We start from the raw sequence: 17369 nt of genomic DNA, 5'->3' as shown, positions 1-17369 counted from the left end.
TTGGAAAAAAGACCAAAAATGATTTACTACTATTCACCAAATAGCAGACAGAAAAATCCCATCACCAACTAAAGCTGTTTAGAATTCTCTATGTCCACATGTGTTACTGGCAAACATATTTTTAAGGGAGGGGTAAAAACATTTAACATCACCTGCAGTATAAAGACAAAGACAAATCCAAAGGCAAGTTATAGCCCCTCAAGAGAAGTGCAAACCTCAAGAAACTAAAGTAAAATAAAAATCTTTATCCATTATAGAGCCATTACTATTCCAAGCTCCCCCCCCACCTGTAGTACAACAAACTAATCATGCTCTATTGAGACACCTTAACAGTTCTTACATTCACTCATTCATTCAACAAATATGAAATGGATACTTACCATGTGCTACATACTATGCTAAACACTAGGGACATATTGGTGAAAAATATCAACACCACCCCTGCTCTTAGAGAGATTACAACAGCCTGTGAACTAAAGTAAGAATTGATGTATAAATGTCAGATGATACAAGAAGAGAGATTTGGACAGAACTCTGAAGTACCTAGAGTTTAAAGGATAAGCAAGGAGATGACATTGAGAAGGATGACAAGGCAAGAAGCAAAAAAAAAAAAAAAAGGAAAACTGGCAATCTCCTTTCACACCGGAGTCTTAGATGTCAAATAAATCACAATGATATGTATAATGCTTAGTCAAAAAAAATTAAATAAAATACCTCAATTTCAAATTAAATACAAGATTAAGAAGATGTCGTACCTATACAGAATGGAATACTCCTTAGTCATAAAAAGAATGACATAATGCCATTTGCAGCAACATGGATGCAACTAGAGATTCTCATACTAAGTCAAGTAAGTTAGAAAGAGAAAAGACAAATACCATATGATATCACATATATATGGAATCTAAAATATGGCACAAATGAAACTATCTACAAAACAGAGTCAGACTCACAGACATAGAGAACAGACTTGTGGTTGCCAAGGGGGAGGAGGAGGGAGTGGGATGGACGGGGAGTTTGGGGTTAGAGGATGCAAACTACTACATTTACAATGGATAAGCAATGAAATATAGCTCAGAGAACTACATCCTGGGATAGACCATGATGGAAGATAACATAAGCAAAGGAATGTATATGTATGTATGTATGACTGGGTCACTTTGCTGTACAGCAGAAATTGGCACAACATTGTAAATAAACTACACTTTAATTAAAAAAAATTTAAATAGAAAAAAAATTAAAAAAAATAAGTGATAAATCAAGAATGGACAGGACACATGTTAACACCAAGAAACCAGATCTTGGAAAATCCAAGGTCCCCGTATAGAAACTATAAGGCCTTGGACTTGAACTCTAGATGGAGGGTGACCCTGAGTCCCTCACAGAATTGCAGTTCTCAAAAGGGAAGTACTGTTTCTAAAAAATGGTCTGGAACACTTCCACATACCCAATAAAGGGAATAATAGATGGGGAAATCTGTCTGCCTCTAAGATAGTTCTGAGAAGAAAAGAAAAAGGATAGTCTTCTCCAAAAAATTATACTTATACTTATTCTTTCACAAGAGTCAGAGGCTTAAATGGTACTGCTCATGCAAAGAAGGTTCTGGAAGTCAATGGTATCTTGCAGAAATAAAAGCAACTCTTCTTTGGAGAAAAGATCCTCAACTCAGGTCTCCTAAGAATCATACATATCTTTAGTCAAAATGTGTTCACGTTAAAGAATGAACATAAACTCAGGAAAATGAGCCATCATGCCAAAAGTCAGAAGAAACACCAAAAACTATAGAACCTCATGGCTTAAGATAGCAGACCTAACATATCTAACATAAACAACTATGCATGAGATGCCTTAAGAAATAAAAGATGGGATTTAAATTTGAGGAAGAAACAAAAATAATCACAAATGACTAGACAGGAGTTCCCTGGTGGCCTAGGACTAAAGGATCCAGCATTGTCACTGCCGTGGTATGGGTTCAATCCCTGGCCTGGGGAGCTTCCACGTGCTGTGGGTGCAGACAAAAAAAAAAAAAAAAAAAAAAAAGACTATATATATTTGAAGAGAAAACTAAATACAAAGGGCTGAATATCCTGTGTTGAATCTATGTTGAATCCTCTAGATCCACACTCTCTGCCCTTTTCCACCATGCTCTCTGCCCCCCATATTTATCTGACACATATTTATTATTATGTCCACTTTATCACAATCCTTGGCTTCTTTGGGGGTTTAGTTAATGTGCAGCACAGGCAAGAGACAGAGGGAGGAGGGGAGTGAGTGTAGGCGTTGTGGCCAGGAGGCCCCCAGGACCGGCTGTGCCTCTTGATGGAAGGTTATCACTCCTGGGCTACCCAACCCACCCTTCTTCCAGTTTCCAGTAACCCCTCCCTCTCCGACAGCTCTGTTGCTATTATTCCTGAGCTGCTGCATTCTTCCTTGTGGTTCCCCTTTATCCCAACCAGAAAGAAAAGACAGATCACTACAAAGAAATGGCAATTAGACTGACAGCAAAATTCTCAATAGTAACAATAGAAGCCAGAAACTGTGGAACAATATCTTCAAAATGCTGAGAGGGAAAACTATCAACGTGGAGTTGTATAAAACTATTATTCAATAGCAAGCCCCAAATAAAGGCAGTTTAAGAGAAATAGAATCCAGGAGCGTTTACTAGCAATAGAGCATTGTTGCAATAAATATACTTCGAAAACAGCCAAGCTACAGAAAAATAATGTTAGAATAACAGAATTTATTAAAGTGGCTGATTACAAGATCAATACATTAAAATCAACAATATTTCTATATACCATTAACCATGCTTGTACCTCTCTCTCCCGACTATATCTCTCTCTTTGATTGGGACCACACTAAATCCTTAGATCAATGTGGGTAGATTTGACCTCTTATAATCTTCATTATAGTCTTTGCATCCTTTAGTACACTGTATCTCTCTTCTGTAATTTCAAAAGATGTACCATTTTAATTAATTTATTTATTTTCATTGAGGCATAGTTGATTTACAATGTTTTGTTAATCTCTGCTGTACAGCAGTGATTCAGTTATACATATGCAGACATTTTTTATATATTACTTTCTATTATGGTTTACACAGGATATTGAATATAGCTCCTTGTGCTATACAGTAGGGCTTTGTTATCCATTCTATATATAATAGATTCCATCTGCTAACCACAGACTCCCAATTTATCTCTGCCCCACTCCTCCTCTCCCTTGGCAACCACAAGTCGCTTCTCTACGTCTGTGAGTCCATTTCTTTCTCATAGATAAGTTCTTTTGTGTTATGGTTTAGATTCCACATATAAGTGATATCCATGGTATTTATCTTTCTCTCTTTGATTTACTTCACTTATATGATAATCTCTAGTTCCATCTATGTAGCTGCAAATGGCATTATTTCATTCTTTTTTGTGGCTGAGTAATATTCCAATGTATATATGTACCACATCTTCTTTAAACATCCTCTGTCAATGGACATTTAGGTTGTTTCCATGTCTTGGCTACTGCAGATAGTGCTCCTGTGAACATAGGGCTGCATGTAAGGAGATGTCATTTTAAATAACTACAATAAATCGGGAGTCTGAGATTAATAGATACACACCACTATACAAAAAATAGATAACCAACATGGACCTACCATGTAGCACAGGGAACGATGCTCAATATTTTGTAATAACCCATAAAGCAAAAGAACCTGATATTGTGGTCAAAGACAGAGAATGACTTGTGAAATGTAACGTAGTCTCTAAGTGGCCTTGGCAAAAGCAGTTTCACGGGAGCTGCGGGGGTAAAGTCCAGACTAGAATGAAGTAGGAAAGCATAGGAAATGTGGAACATCCCCTCCAAATGCTTGGCTCTCTCACAAAAGAGGAATGAGGGTAGCTGGAGCGAGATACGCGGGAGAGAAAGGGTTCGATTCTTTTTAACACTTGAAAACCGTGAGTGTGCTCACGGCACATTGGGAGGAGGTAGAGTGAAGACACGGGAGATAAGAAATGAAGGCCATGCAGAGACCCCTGAGATTTCTGAAGGAAATGGGATTGAGTGCAGAGGAGCAGGGTTTAGTTTAGCAGGCAGGCAGGAGGAAAGGATGGTTGATAAGATGCACGGATGCAGTAGACTGGTGGTGGGTTATTGAAGGTCATGCTTTTGTTGGCTTTTACTTCTACTGGAAATCAGTGGCAAGAGCCCCCAAACACACCCTCCCCTAATACCAATTTCCAGTGCCTAACTGCAATGCTCTAAATCAAGGAGTAAATTCAAATGAACGAGCAGGGAGATCTCCATACCTTCACCTGGACATTTTTCCCCCCAGTGCTAGGTCAAAGATGGCTTGGTGGTTCCATTGCAGCAGAGTCCTCAGGTCTAGACCAAAGATATGGCTTGGCATTAGCGGCTCTATTTGACTCTACAAAAGTTTTTAGGCAGACAGGCTTTAAGGGGGAAATAAAGCAGTAAGACAGTGCAGCTAGGAGTGCCGTGGCACAAAGGAATTGTGAGTTGTCTGCTTTTGCATATTAAAACATTAATCTCCCTACAGGGGAGCAGCTCAAGTAATTTCTCTGCAAATGTCTTCTACAAGGATTCACAAGGGTGAAGGAAGACTTCTGGCTCCCCATTAATTTGAAGAACACGGTTCACGCAGATCCCCTCGTGCCTTCAATGAATTATGATCAGGCTGAAAACACCAATTCCTCTGATGTTTTTCAAAAAGCATTTTTTTTTTATGCTTCCCAAGACGAAACCTCTATGTTGGGTGATCTGCAAATGAACCTTAAAGACCGGCAAACAAATCTGCAGTGATCATGTAACGCTGGCTCACACCCGCCTCTTCCATTAGGAAATAAAGATTCTTCATAGGCTGAGATTTAATGGACACATATCAGAATGAAGAGCTGTAACCTGCGGTGTGCTCACTTTCCTCCAATATGCTGTTCTTACCATGTAAAGTCCCACAGAATCTGTACTATAAACAGCCATGGCGCAAATAAACCTTAGCAGCATTGGCACCTTACGGTATAAACAAATCCTTCCTAAAATAAAATATATTTTGTGCTCAAGATAGATCTTCTAAGACAGCAGGAGGGGCAAACCATTCAGCCTGTATCATGGTTTTTTGACATTTAGCGGCCAACTCCTATACGTGGCTTAAGCCAGTGGATTTTACAGAGGTTAACATTTATTTGTACATGTGGAATGTTCTGAGTAGAAAATTCAGTGACAAATAAAATTCTTAAGTGTGCCCAATGCACTTTAAATGACCGTGTAAACGAAGCACATTAGCTTCCTCAGCTCTCACGAAAAACACAGCAGATGTTTCCTTCCACCTATGATGTATTTTTAGACCACAAAAAAAAATTGGCTAGAATGTTCAAAGTGTATGATTAAAAGTTTCCAATCGCCGGGCAATTTTATGCTTGTAATCATCATAGCATCTCCAGATATTATGCATATCTATGTACTCAACAGATTGATCCAACTGGAACTAAAAACCCATTTTTCCCCAACTTAAAGATGGAACAAAGGGCATAAGGAGGGATTCTACAGATCCCGACTTTAGTTTCTCACCAGCCTCCCTCCAGAACTGGAATAATCACCTCTGCCCTTCAATGACCACAGCAAGAAGGGGGCACTTTGCCCCTGGCACCATAGCTGCAAGCTACCCTCAAGGGCACACACTCCTTTCCCATCAACTGAAGCTCTCCTGGAGAACCCCTACATGGAACTGGCACGGCCATGAGCCTTCCTCTTGCTTCCGCAGCTGATATGCCAAGAGTCTTATTGTAAGAGGAGGGTCCTGAGTGGTGGTGCTTAAGGAATTTGCTCAGAGTCCTGGACCTACCATTTCCTAAACATGGAACTGCAATTTATTACATTTCCTCTCTGTGACTCACAGTTCTCACCTGTAAAATGGGGATAACAGCAGTGCCTACCTCCTACAATTGCAGAGAGTAAAAGAGTTAATGTAAGTAAAACACTCAGAGTGCTCCATAAATGCTAGCTGTTGTTATTTTTATCAGCATACAGTCTACTTTTTTCTGATTTGTTTCTACCTTTTCTTGCTGGCTCTCATGGATAAGACAGGGGTGATAAAGAACTCTACAAATTACTCAGCCCCCAAAAGACAGAAAACAGTTGACCCCACAGTTCCACTAACAGTCTGTGTTTCCCACAGTCCACCTGCCAAAGTATGATAAACATTTCACTGGGCTTATTTCATCAAGCTTTGATATGGCAAAAATTCTCAAGAATAGAGACCATACTCAAAGCAATGCACTTGGCAAGTGCCTGACACTTGGCAGGTCCTGCCCAAGTGTTTATCCCTTCCAATCTCCTTCACTCTGTCCCTCACCCACTCTTGTAAACTCATATGCATGAAGGAGCTCCCATATGTGTGTGCGCGTGCGCACACACACCGTTTGCAAAGACCAGATTCTTCTCTGGTATGGCAAGAGCTCTACTTATAGATTAAAATTCTTATGGACTTCCATTAAGAAGGTATTTTTTATTTGTTATTAGTTATTTTATTATTTCATTTCTTGTCTTTTCATACCCTAACACCTTTAAAAATACAGTGGTTTTTCTCAGGTAAAATAAGCCTCACTATACTGACTATCCATTTATCCACAAAACATTTTTGAGGCCTACCCTGTGCCATGCCTTCTACTGGGCATTAGGTCCAAAAGATAAATTGAAGACACTCCCCAGCCTTGAGAAGTTTGCTATCTAGAGGAAGAAACTGTAGAAACCAAAGACACAAAAGAGAAATACCAAATAAATCAAAACAAAATAAAGACACTAAATTTTTTAAAAGAAAATTAATAAAACAAGTAAAACATAAACTGCATGATGGAACAGATATATTGCACAACTATTATCTATGAACCATGATTTTACATATTTGTGTTCAGCAAGGAACTTCTTTGTTTTCATTGACTGACCCCTTATCAATAAGCATGTTTTAAAATGTGAACTTAGGAAATGCATCCATACTAACAAAATGTTTTTATATCTACTTTATACACTGGGATGTCATTTAATATTCTACTGTTGAAAGTTTAGGAAATACAATGTCAGATGACTCCAATATATCAATTCCTCACTCATTCACATAAAATAAAAAGTGTTAACCATAGTAACTAAAATAGCTTGAAGACTTATTATTCATTGAAGACTTGCTATGGTCTGACACTGTGTGCTTTATATCACTTATGGTATTTAATCCTCCTAACGTCTTTGCAAGGCACATGTTAATAAACCAGTTTACAGATAAGGCAGCTATGGTTTAAAATTCACCAACGTGGACTCCTAATCTATAGAGTTGTCTGGGTAAGATATAACGCTGTAATTGAGTCCTAAATAATCATTTTGTATATAGACTGTGAAAATAATAATTACATTAGTGGTTGTTAATATCTTTCATACTATGTTTTTACAGTATATTTGTAAGTCATTTTTTGGGTACAGACCCACTAATTAATTCTCACTCCAAATCTGTGAGGTAGTTACTAGTATCTGTACTTAACAGATGAGAAAACAGGCTCAGGTAGATTACAAAGACTTTCCCCAAGTCACTACAGTCTAGGCACAGAAGAACAAAGCTTACAGCAGGTCTTTTTAATAAATTCACAGTCTTTTTCAATGCAACCCAAATGTGTCTCATGATAGAATGCGTGGAGCCAGAATCAAAAACATGCCTGTGAAGGAAAGTTGCCTGTCCAGAACTCCTGAATATGCGGCCCTCCTTGCAACAGCTCGCCAGACTGTCCGCTGGGAACTTTAAAACACCAAATCATTACTCAAATCATGGCTGCATCTTTATCCAAAATCATGTTTCTACCTAGAGTATGTTTCTACCTAGAGTACCTCAGATCTCATATTAGTTATCATTCATATTATCAAATTTAATTTTTAAGGCATAGTACTTTTAGCCAAGCTTCAAAATACATCTTTCACCTTAGTTTTTGAACTGCCATAAAAACTCAGTATCTTCATATACGGTTTTACTGTAAAGCTTCTCAAATCATTTCTGGAAGTATGCAGGGATTAAATTATGAATAAATAAGTATAACTGCATAAATAAAAAATATCCAGTTTCTGCCAGCAAAGAACAACTTGAGTCCAGATTCTGTAACATCTCTAGGGTGATTACTATTCATTGAATGTTCAAGTAACACCTTCATATACCAAAAACTCTCTCTCCTTTCTACTGAGTACAATAGATACTTGAAAACATCTATCTACTAATCTCTCCATACTTCTCAAACATGTTTGTGGAGCTAAAGACCCACCGGCACGTTGGCCCAGGTCTCTCCAAGTTTTAGCACTGGAAACCCATCAGCGCCAAGCAAATCAGAACACTGGTCATCCTAAAGTGAAATACAGAAATAGTTAAACTAGAGATGCCGTCTTGAACTAAGACACCATTTTTCAACGATTTTTTAAAAATCATTTTTTATTACAATTAAACATTATATGCTGGCAGCAGAAAACACTCTGCAGAGCTGTAAATCTGCATGGGTTAGAATTCCAAGTGAAATGTCATGTGATTGACAACCCCACTGCAATGGCTTTGCTCGTCTACACGGATCTTTTTCTCTCTCACACACACTCTCTCTCAGCATCACATTACCTGAGAAATTTTGACAGGGAAATTTAAACCAGTGGGAGAAAACTCTCCTGAGGCTTTGAGAGGATTTTCATCACTGTGAGTATATTGTTGCTTCAAGCATCCAAGTAAAAAGAAATATATAAACCTAGGCATGGAAACTAGAAATCTTAACAGAAGCAAATCAGAAGCTTTTCACTTGTTTTCCTTTGTTGTTGAGCTCAGTGAGCTCCATGGGAAATGGAAACTGGATGTTAGTAAAATCTGACGTGATGACCTGTGCATGGGGAAGACCTGGCAGTTTTCGGCAGGGAGATGAACGTGGTTCTCACCACAACCTGATGCTTGTAACTGGCACGTAGCTTAGTGTACAATTCCACTACACGGAGGAATCATCATTTAAAATAATAAAACTGGAACTGGAGGTGTGGATGAGCAGGCCTGCAGACCCACGCACACAATAACTCTCCAACTTGTCTAAAGGGCAGCTTCGAGAGACAGGGCACCGGCAGAGGTGGGGTCCATTGGCCTGAGGTAAACAAGTCTCAGTTTTGGGAAAACCTGGAGGACTCATGTTAATAAAAGGAACACATTCTCTCTTGCATGATTCCAATAAGCAAATTGTTTTAGATACCAGGGTCCATGGACGGGAGCTGAAATATATAGCAATGGAGCATTTTAAAAAGACATGAAAAAATTGCAAGTATGAAAATCTTTCTGGATATTCCTTTAAAAAAAAAGATCTCTATAACTAGAGTACAGACCCAAATAAATAGCTTCAGAGCTTCAGGCTAGTTACCCAACACTGTCACTCATTGTAATGGGTCCAAGCTGATGAGCTTAGAGGTACTTTCATCAGATTTGAAAACTGGGAACCAAATATCAAACTGAGCAATGTTTGCTGCATTGTATTATTACTTTTTTTTTTTGTCTTTTGTCTTTTTAGGGCCGCACCCGCAGCATATGGAGGTTCCCAGGCTAGGGGTCGAATCAGAGCTGTTGCTGCCAGCCTACTCCAGAACTACAGCAACGTTAGATCCGAGCCACATCTGTGACCTACACCACAGCCACAGCAACACCAGATCCTTAACCCACTGAGCAAAGCCAGGGATCGAACCCACAACCTTATGGTCCCTAGTCGGATTCGTTTCTGCCATGCCATGATGGGAACTTTGTATTTATATATATATTATATGTATCTATACACACACACACACACACACACACACACATGATACTACATATTTTGGTACAATTTTATGTTATGTCCTTGGTGAATTATTGAAGAAGTAGAACTATTCACATACTGATGTTTTAAATATTCATACTGAAACCATCTTCTTAGGCTAATTTAAGTAAAATAATTTAAAATAAATATATACTTAGAGCAAGGTTGTGGCCCAGTCATGGGAAAGAGAAGCTTCCAAGCCTCAAGTGCCTCTCCCTTTCCTGGACAATGACATGCTGTTAGGCCAAAGACGTGAACTTGAATGAACAAAGTTAAGGTGGGCCCATAGTACACAAGGAATGCTCCCTAATTTTCTGGTCAGTTTGAAGAGTGAATCATGAAAAAAGAAAATACTTAGACAAACGACCAATGTCTGATATAAACCCTTGCATACAGCATGAAAAATACCCCAAATCAAAACTTTACTGAGCAACACACTAGGTTTCTGTACAGTAAGACTAAATCTTGTAAAGTTGCCAATTCTTCTCAATTCTATTTGTACACTCAAATTTCAATTAAAATCTAAAAATATTTTGGGGTAATTTTACCAAATTATTCTAGAGTGAGTTGAAAAGAAATACGAGTGAGAGTATCTTAAAAATGACATATAAATACACACACACAAAAGACAGTACCAATACTACCAGATATTAAACAAATAACTGCAGCCTTCAAACCTGCATGCTACTATTTTAAAAACCAACAGGATACTAGAATGAAGTAAGTACACCAGAACCAGAAAGCCACTACATGGGAGTGTCGGGGGGCGTGTTGTGTGTGTGTTGACCTCGTTTACCTCCGGAATCAGACAACATATAATATGATGTGACAGAACCACAAAGAAGTGGGAAATGGGTACATTATTCAAAGATTGCTACAGAAAAATGAAATTTTTTATAATACTTCTTTTATCCATTTGTTTAATATTTTCCAAGATCTTATAAAAATATATCATTGCTGCCCTTTTATTATTTTGCATTACCACAAATTTCAAATCCATATTCTATGTGACTATGAAACTTCAAATAATTAAGCACATAGTAGGCAATGGGCTTTGAGCATGACAAATTGTTCATTCTCTAAAATTTTGCATTTTTTTATATAATAATTTTTATTTTTCTCCATTTTAGCTGGTTTACAGTGTTCTGTCATTTTTATACTGTATAGCATGGTGACCCAGTTTACACATACATGTACACATTCTTTTTTCTCACATTATCATGCTCCATCATAAGTGACTAGACATAGTTCCCAGTGCTACACAGCAAGATCTCATTGCTAATCCATTCCAAAGGTTAGAATCTGCATCTATTAACCCCAAGCACCCCATCCATCCCACTCCCTCCCCCTCCCCCTTGGCAACCACAAGTCTATTCTCCAAGTCCATGATTTTCTTTTCTGAGGAAAGGCTCATTTGTGCCATATATTAGATTTCAGATATGTGATATCATATGGTATTTGTCTTTCCCTTTCTGACTTACTTCACTCAGTATGAGAGTCTCTAGTTCCATCCATGTTGCTGCAAATGGCATTAGTTGTTCTTTTTTATGGCTGAATAGTATTCCATTGTGTATATATACACCACATCTTCCTAATTCAATCAAGACAATAATTCATTTAATGCTTACCTCACACCTTACACCAAAAGTGTCGGGTGGGCTAGTGATAAAAAAAAATCATTAAAGAATTAAATGTAGATTGTTTTAGAGGAGGTATAATTAAGACAAATTTTGCTCTGTTTAATATATGAGAAAGTATTGTCTAAGCAAAAAAAAAAAAAAAAAAGGTAAAATATGACATTCATCCTAACCACCCATACAATTTCAGTTTTTATATGTTAAAAAACAGAGAGAAAAACAATACTGATAACATAAATGATAAGAGGACATTATCATAAAGGACACTAAAATTGATGAAAAGAAAACCTAGGTCCCAACATTCAAAGAAAGGCTAAAAATATGAATATTAAAAAGAAAGTACAAATGAAAATAAATATTTCAAAAATGTTCACCCTCAAACAACGAATACCTACCATGTATTCTCAACATTCTATAATAACCTATAATGGAAAAGAATCTAAAAAAGAATATATATGTGTGTGTATGTATAACTGAATCACTTTGCTATACAGCTGAAACTAAGGCAACATAGAATTCAACTGCACATCAGTTAAAAATAACTATATATAAATAAATATATAAATTAATCAAATTAAATTTGGAGCTTTGAAACAACAACAAAAATGTTCAGCCTCACATGATAAAGCTTTGGTAGAAAGAATGCAGTACTTTAAAGCCAGGACTTTACAGTAAAATCAGTCTTGGTCCAAGACCCGATTCAACCACTCACCAGTTATGTGACTTTGGAGAAGTCAGTTAAACTCTCAAAAAATAAGTTTCCTAACCTTTAAAATGGGATGGTATTTTTTTCCTCCTCTTACAGTTGTTGGGAAGATTAATGAGTTAATATAGATAAAGGTCTTACCTGATGAATGGTCTGTATGAGGTACTCAATAAGTGCTATTGCTGTAGTTGATGTTATTACACTCTTCTTCCTCATTCCAATTAATGAACTTAATTTAAAAAATATTAAAATCAGGAGTTCCCGTTGTGGCTCAGGGGAAGCGAACCTTATTAGTATCCATGAGGATTCGGGTTCAATCCCTGGCCTCACACGGTGGGCTTGGGATCTGGCACTGCCATGAGTTGTGCTGTAGGTCACAGACATGGCTCAGATCCCACGTTGCTGTGGCTGTGGCGCAGGCTGGCAGCTGTGGATCTGATTCAGCCCCTAGCCTGGGAATTTCCATGTGCTGCAGGTGTGGCCCTAAAAAGCAAAATAAAATAAATAAATAAATAAAATAAAATCCTTCAATGCGGTGAGAATGGAGATATGACTTCTGTACTTCCAGGGAGAATGAAAATGGGTGCAGTCTTTCTGGAAAGCAGTTTGGCACACATACAAGGAGTTTTTTAAAAATTCATATTTTGTATCCAGTATACTACCTCCAGGAATCATTCCTAAGAAAACAGTGAAAATGATAGACAAGGAATATCATAAAATGAGGTCATATAGAGAAGATTCATTACAGCATATTAACAGGGGAAAAAATGACAAAATTCCAAAAGTCTAAGTAACAAGGATGGCCAAAGAAATGACAGTGATTTGTATGCCTGACTACCAGACAGAAATTTAGAAAAAAAGAAGCTTAGAGAAGTGTTTACAGGCACAGGAAAAGGAATTTTCCTTTTATTCACTGCTATAAACCAGACAGAACTTAGCATAGTACTTAGCATACAGTAGGTGCTCAATCAAATTCTAAATTTAATTGAACAATACAATTCTAAGTGAAAAAAAAGTCAGAACACTCATTTTCTCTCTCTCTCTCTCACACACACACACACACACACACACACACACACACACACACAGAGCAATCTTACAAGCATAATGAACACTCAGCTCTTATAGAAGAATCACGGGAAATCCTAGAAAGAAATATGAGAAAACGCTCACAATAGGTCCTTGGGTGATTTTTTTTTCTGCCTCTTTAGACTCTTCTCCTCTCACCAATTTTTTTTTTTTTTGACTTTTTAGGGCCACACCCATGACATATGTAAGTTCCCAGGCTAGGGTTTGAATCGGACCTGTGTCTATGCCACAGCCACAGCCACTCCAGATTGGAGCCGCATCTGCAATCTACACCACAGATCACAGCAATACCAGATCCTTAACCCACTGAGCGAGGCCAGGGATCAAACCTGCATCTTCATGGATACTAGTCTGGTTTGTTACCACTGAGCCACCACAGGAACTCCACACCAATTTTTTTTAATGGAGATCTATCACATGTATCATCTGGGGGAAATAATGAGTAGAAAAAAAGAAAGAAAGAAATCAACTGGAAGCCCGTTACACTATTCTGAGTCTGTACCATTCTTCACTCCCACCCAAAATATAAAATGGGAAATGGAAATACAAATAGCATGAATAAATTGGGAGGCAGTCTCTAAAACACAGCCCAGGAAAGAAAACATTATAGTAAATTAAAAAAAAAAAAAGTCAAAAAAATTACATGTCCAGTATTAAGAAAATTACACAGAGGCTTTGTTTCCTATATAATTTATACATATGAAAAACATGGCATGGCACATACCCTTTAGGTACAAATTACTTATTTTCTCTACCATGGAATTATATTTTCTCTTAGATACATAATGTCACAAAGATTTGTACATAATGGTTCCTGTCATTTTTGAGATCTGAAAAAAATTCCACTCATTTCAAATTTAAACTCCACACAAAATCTAAATGGTATATTTTAGAAGATTCATGATATTCTCAAAGGGAAAGGGAAGAACAATTTCTAAGACTGCCAAATTCTCAAACACACTCCCCGGGGGTAATTAGTTCTAGACAGTGAAATGTAAAGTCACCTGGAGCATAAAGTCACCTAGAGGAATGACCACTGGACCACTGGAAACTCACCCAAAGGCCAGTTTCTAGAACTGTGTGATTCAAATGCATATGTCAGCAAAACTATAGATTACTACGTATAAATAATTTAAGACTGGTAGTAAGATCTTGACTCATGCAAACTAAATTCTTACATGCCAAGGGTGTGCTGTATCTACAGTGTCTGCCTCTTTAGAAGCAACACGTTACACAAGAGAACTGTAGTGATAAGGTATGCAGACAGTCGAATATTTGTTTTAATCTAAGAAGCCAAATGCAGTCATTGGTTTATCGAGCAGGTACCACCTACCTACTGTGTTCGAGGAACAGTACTGCACACTTAGGCTGATTAAAAATAGATGACATAGAATCTAAATTGAAGTTTATTCCTGAATTATATAGTCTGCCATATTTTCCATAAACGAATTCAACTGTTTACTTTACCCAACGCCAAGATTTCTAATTTTTAAATGACATGTAATGTTTTTACTTTAGTAACTATTTTTAAAATTTTTAATTGAAGTATAGTTGATTTAGTGTTTCAGATCTTCAGCAAAGTGATTCAGTTATACATAGACTGAATCACTTTATACACAGAATATATACCTATTCTTTTACATTATAGGTTATTACAAGATACTGAATATAGTTCTGTGTCATACAGTAGGTCTTTGTTATCTATTTTATATCTAGTAGGGTATATCTGTTAATCCCAAATTCCTAATTTATTCCTCCCCTTTCCCTTCTGGTAAATAATTAAATGTTTTTAAATTGCCCTTCATATGATACCTAGTTTTGTAAATACCTGCTTCACAAGTACATTTCCTTTGATGTAATTTCTAGGATTTGCTTCCAAAAACTCCGGGGTGGGGGCAAAAGTGAGTAGGGTTGTGGATGAAATAAGAATGCTCTGATTTGACAATTAATGAAGCTGGCTGATGAGATTTGTTTTGTTTTTTTTATTAGGTTTAAAATTTTACATAGTAAAACGTTTTTAAAAAGACATATATTTCTTAATTATGCCCATTTATGTTGATTAATTTTCCCTTGGTTTACATTCCTACCACTGCCACATCCAGTGAACATGGTTACAGCGCCTACCATATTGATGTCGAGGGGGTTGCAATCAGGTGGCTACACAATACATAGGTCCCATTCTCGTGCATGGATGATGGAATAAATTTTAATTCTTCCATGACCTATAGCTTAATCATTCGGCCAAAGAAAGAGATGCTGACATCCAGATTAACCAAGAAGAAATGGTTTAGATAAATTTCAGCTGTCACAATAAAGTAAATTATAGTACTACATGGTAAATCCAATTTGGTCACTGTGGTAGCCAGGCCATCACTACTACAAAGGACATTAGGGAACTGCTGAAGTGTCAGAGAGAAAATCTGCACTTTTTTTTCTTTTTTGCATTGTCCCAAGTTTAGCAAGATAGAGAATAATTAACAATTATAGTCTTCAACTCCTGGAAAAAAAGAATTTGTTCAGCCTGTGTAAGGAGAGGATTAGGATTAAAGTGCAAACGGTTAATGCAATGTCTGTTTTAGAACGGCCATATGGGGTTTTTTTTCCTTCATGTTCTCTTAAATTTCTCTTTCCCCTTCTCTTACCCAGTCATAAGCAGAATTCTGGCATGTTTAATTCAATTAATTCCTTATAAGCAGACCCCACATAAAAGCAGAGTATGTTAAATATTACAATCAAATCTTTAAAGTATTACAAACAGTAGATCTTCTAAATATACTGCTAAGGATTTTGTTGCCTGTGGATTTTAATTCCATTAACTGGCTCGTGATATAAATAAATTCTGTTTAAAAGAAAAGCTTTAATAATGAAAATATCAGTTAACAAGACTCAAGGCTACTAAGCATTGCACACTGCCACCTAGTGTTCACTGTCTCTGACTCCAAATGCACAATGGATGTCTTCAGAAAAGTGGAAATGCTTGATTTTAAAGCAAATCTATCCAAAAAGACAGCTCTGAAACATATTTATTCGTAATTGCTTCAAGAGAAGGCTATTATGAAGAAATGATATTACACATACCATAAAATTATCCCTGTCTCATAAATTTAGGTAGAAAAGATCTGATTAGATTAGTAAATATAAAAAGTAAGGGTTTTGTTAATGAAGACATGAAATTTTTTTAAGGGGTGATTTTTTTTCATGCTGGGCATCAAGTATGCAACATATTTTATTATGAGTGTAACATATGCCAATGCTCCAAGTGAAATACGTGGTTATCTAGCCAGTCTGGCATATGATGATGTTCAAAAGGGCTTCATACAATGTTAAATAATCACATGATACTTTCAGGCTTTCTAAGGACATAGCTATAATCCTCTCTCATCCACAGGCTGTAATTTCAATTTCAGATGCCACTGCTTTTTAGTTCTACTTTATTTTCCCAGCGGTGAATAATTTTTGTGGTTTGGTTGTGCTAATTGCTGGAGCTCATCTCTGATCTTTTGGCTAGAAAAGTAAAGCCCCAAGGAAATGAAATGAGAAACATCTGAAAGACTGAATTAAAGAAAGGGATGCTATAGAGAACTTTGCTACAGTTAAGGGAGTATATTTTATTTGCTTCACTATGTTCTACAACGGTAGTTCCCTGTTTGGTCTATTTAATGCACTGGAATCACCTATTTTAAGAACAAAGGTGAAAGGTGAAAGACTCATATTTCTGTCAATTAAGTCTGTTATAGCAAAAAATCCTCAGAAGATTCACTTTAAATCATTATTGCTTAACATTTTAAAAATCACACTCCCTTTTGAAACATATAAAGATCTCAGGATGTCCTTTTAAAGTATTCACAATGTATAAATAAATGATATATTAAAATAACTCATGTTTGGAAATTTAAAAGAATTATATTTTGTGGTAATCTTGGAAGATGATTTCCATTGTCACTATTACGCCAATAATTCAATATAAGGAATCAATTGAATTCAATATTAAAGAATTTAAGACCTTAATACTCACAGTGAATATTAAGGCTGTCTGTATATCCCACAAACATCTCCCTCCTTAGAAATGTGGAAAATAGAGAAAAGAGTTCA

General features: G+C 36.8%; 2 protein-coding genes across 9 annotated transcripts in view; both read right to left on the bottom strand.

Annotated features, from left to right (window-relative positions):
• Window positions 1-17369, bottom strand: part of LOC146400939 (uncharacterized) — a 278242-nt gene that overhangs the window by 43701 nt on the left and 217172 nt on the right. The window lies entirely within an intron of this gene.
• Window positions 1-17369, bottom strand: part of INPP4B (inositol polyphosphate-4-phosphatase type II B) — a 696813-nt gene that overhangs the window by 675474 nt on the left and 3970 nt on the right. For 2 of the 8 annotated variants that reach the window (XM_084972777.1, XM_084972780.1), the window contains exon 2: window positions 4299-4374. The exons of the other annotated variants lie outside the window; for them this stretch is intronic. The gene's annotated coding sequence lies outside the window, so the exon portion shown is untranslated. The remainder of the gene's footprint in view (window positions 1-4298; window positions 4375-17369) is intronic. 8 annotated transcript variants of the gene reach the window in all.

This window comes from Sus scrofa, chromosome 8 (assembly GCF_054392235.1).
Source record: "Sus scrofa isolate SSC_HxYL_T2T_F1_AM1 chromosome 8, Sscrofa_HxYL_maternal_Yorkshire_Landrace_v2.0, whole genome shotgun sequence".
Taxonomy (NCBI): domain Eukaryota; kingdom Metazoa; phylum Chordata; class Mammalia; order Artiodactyla; family Suidae; genus Sus; species Sus scrofa.
This window is presented reverse-complemented; position numbering and strand designations above follow the sequence as displayed.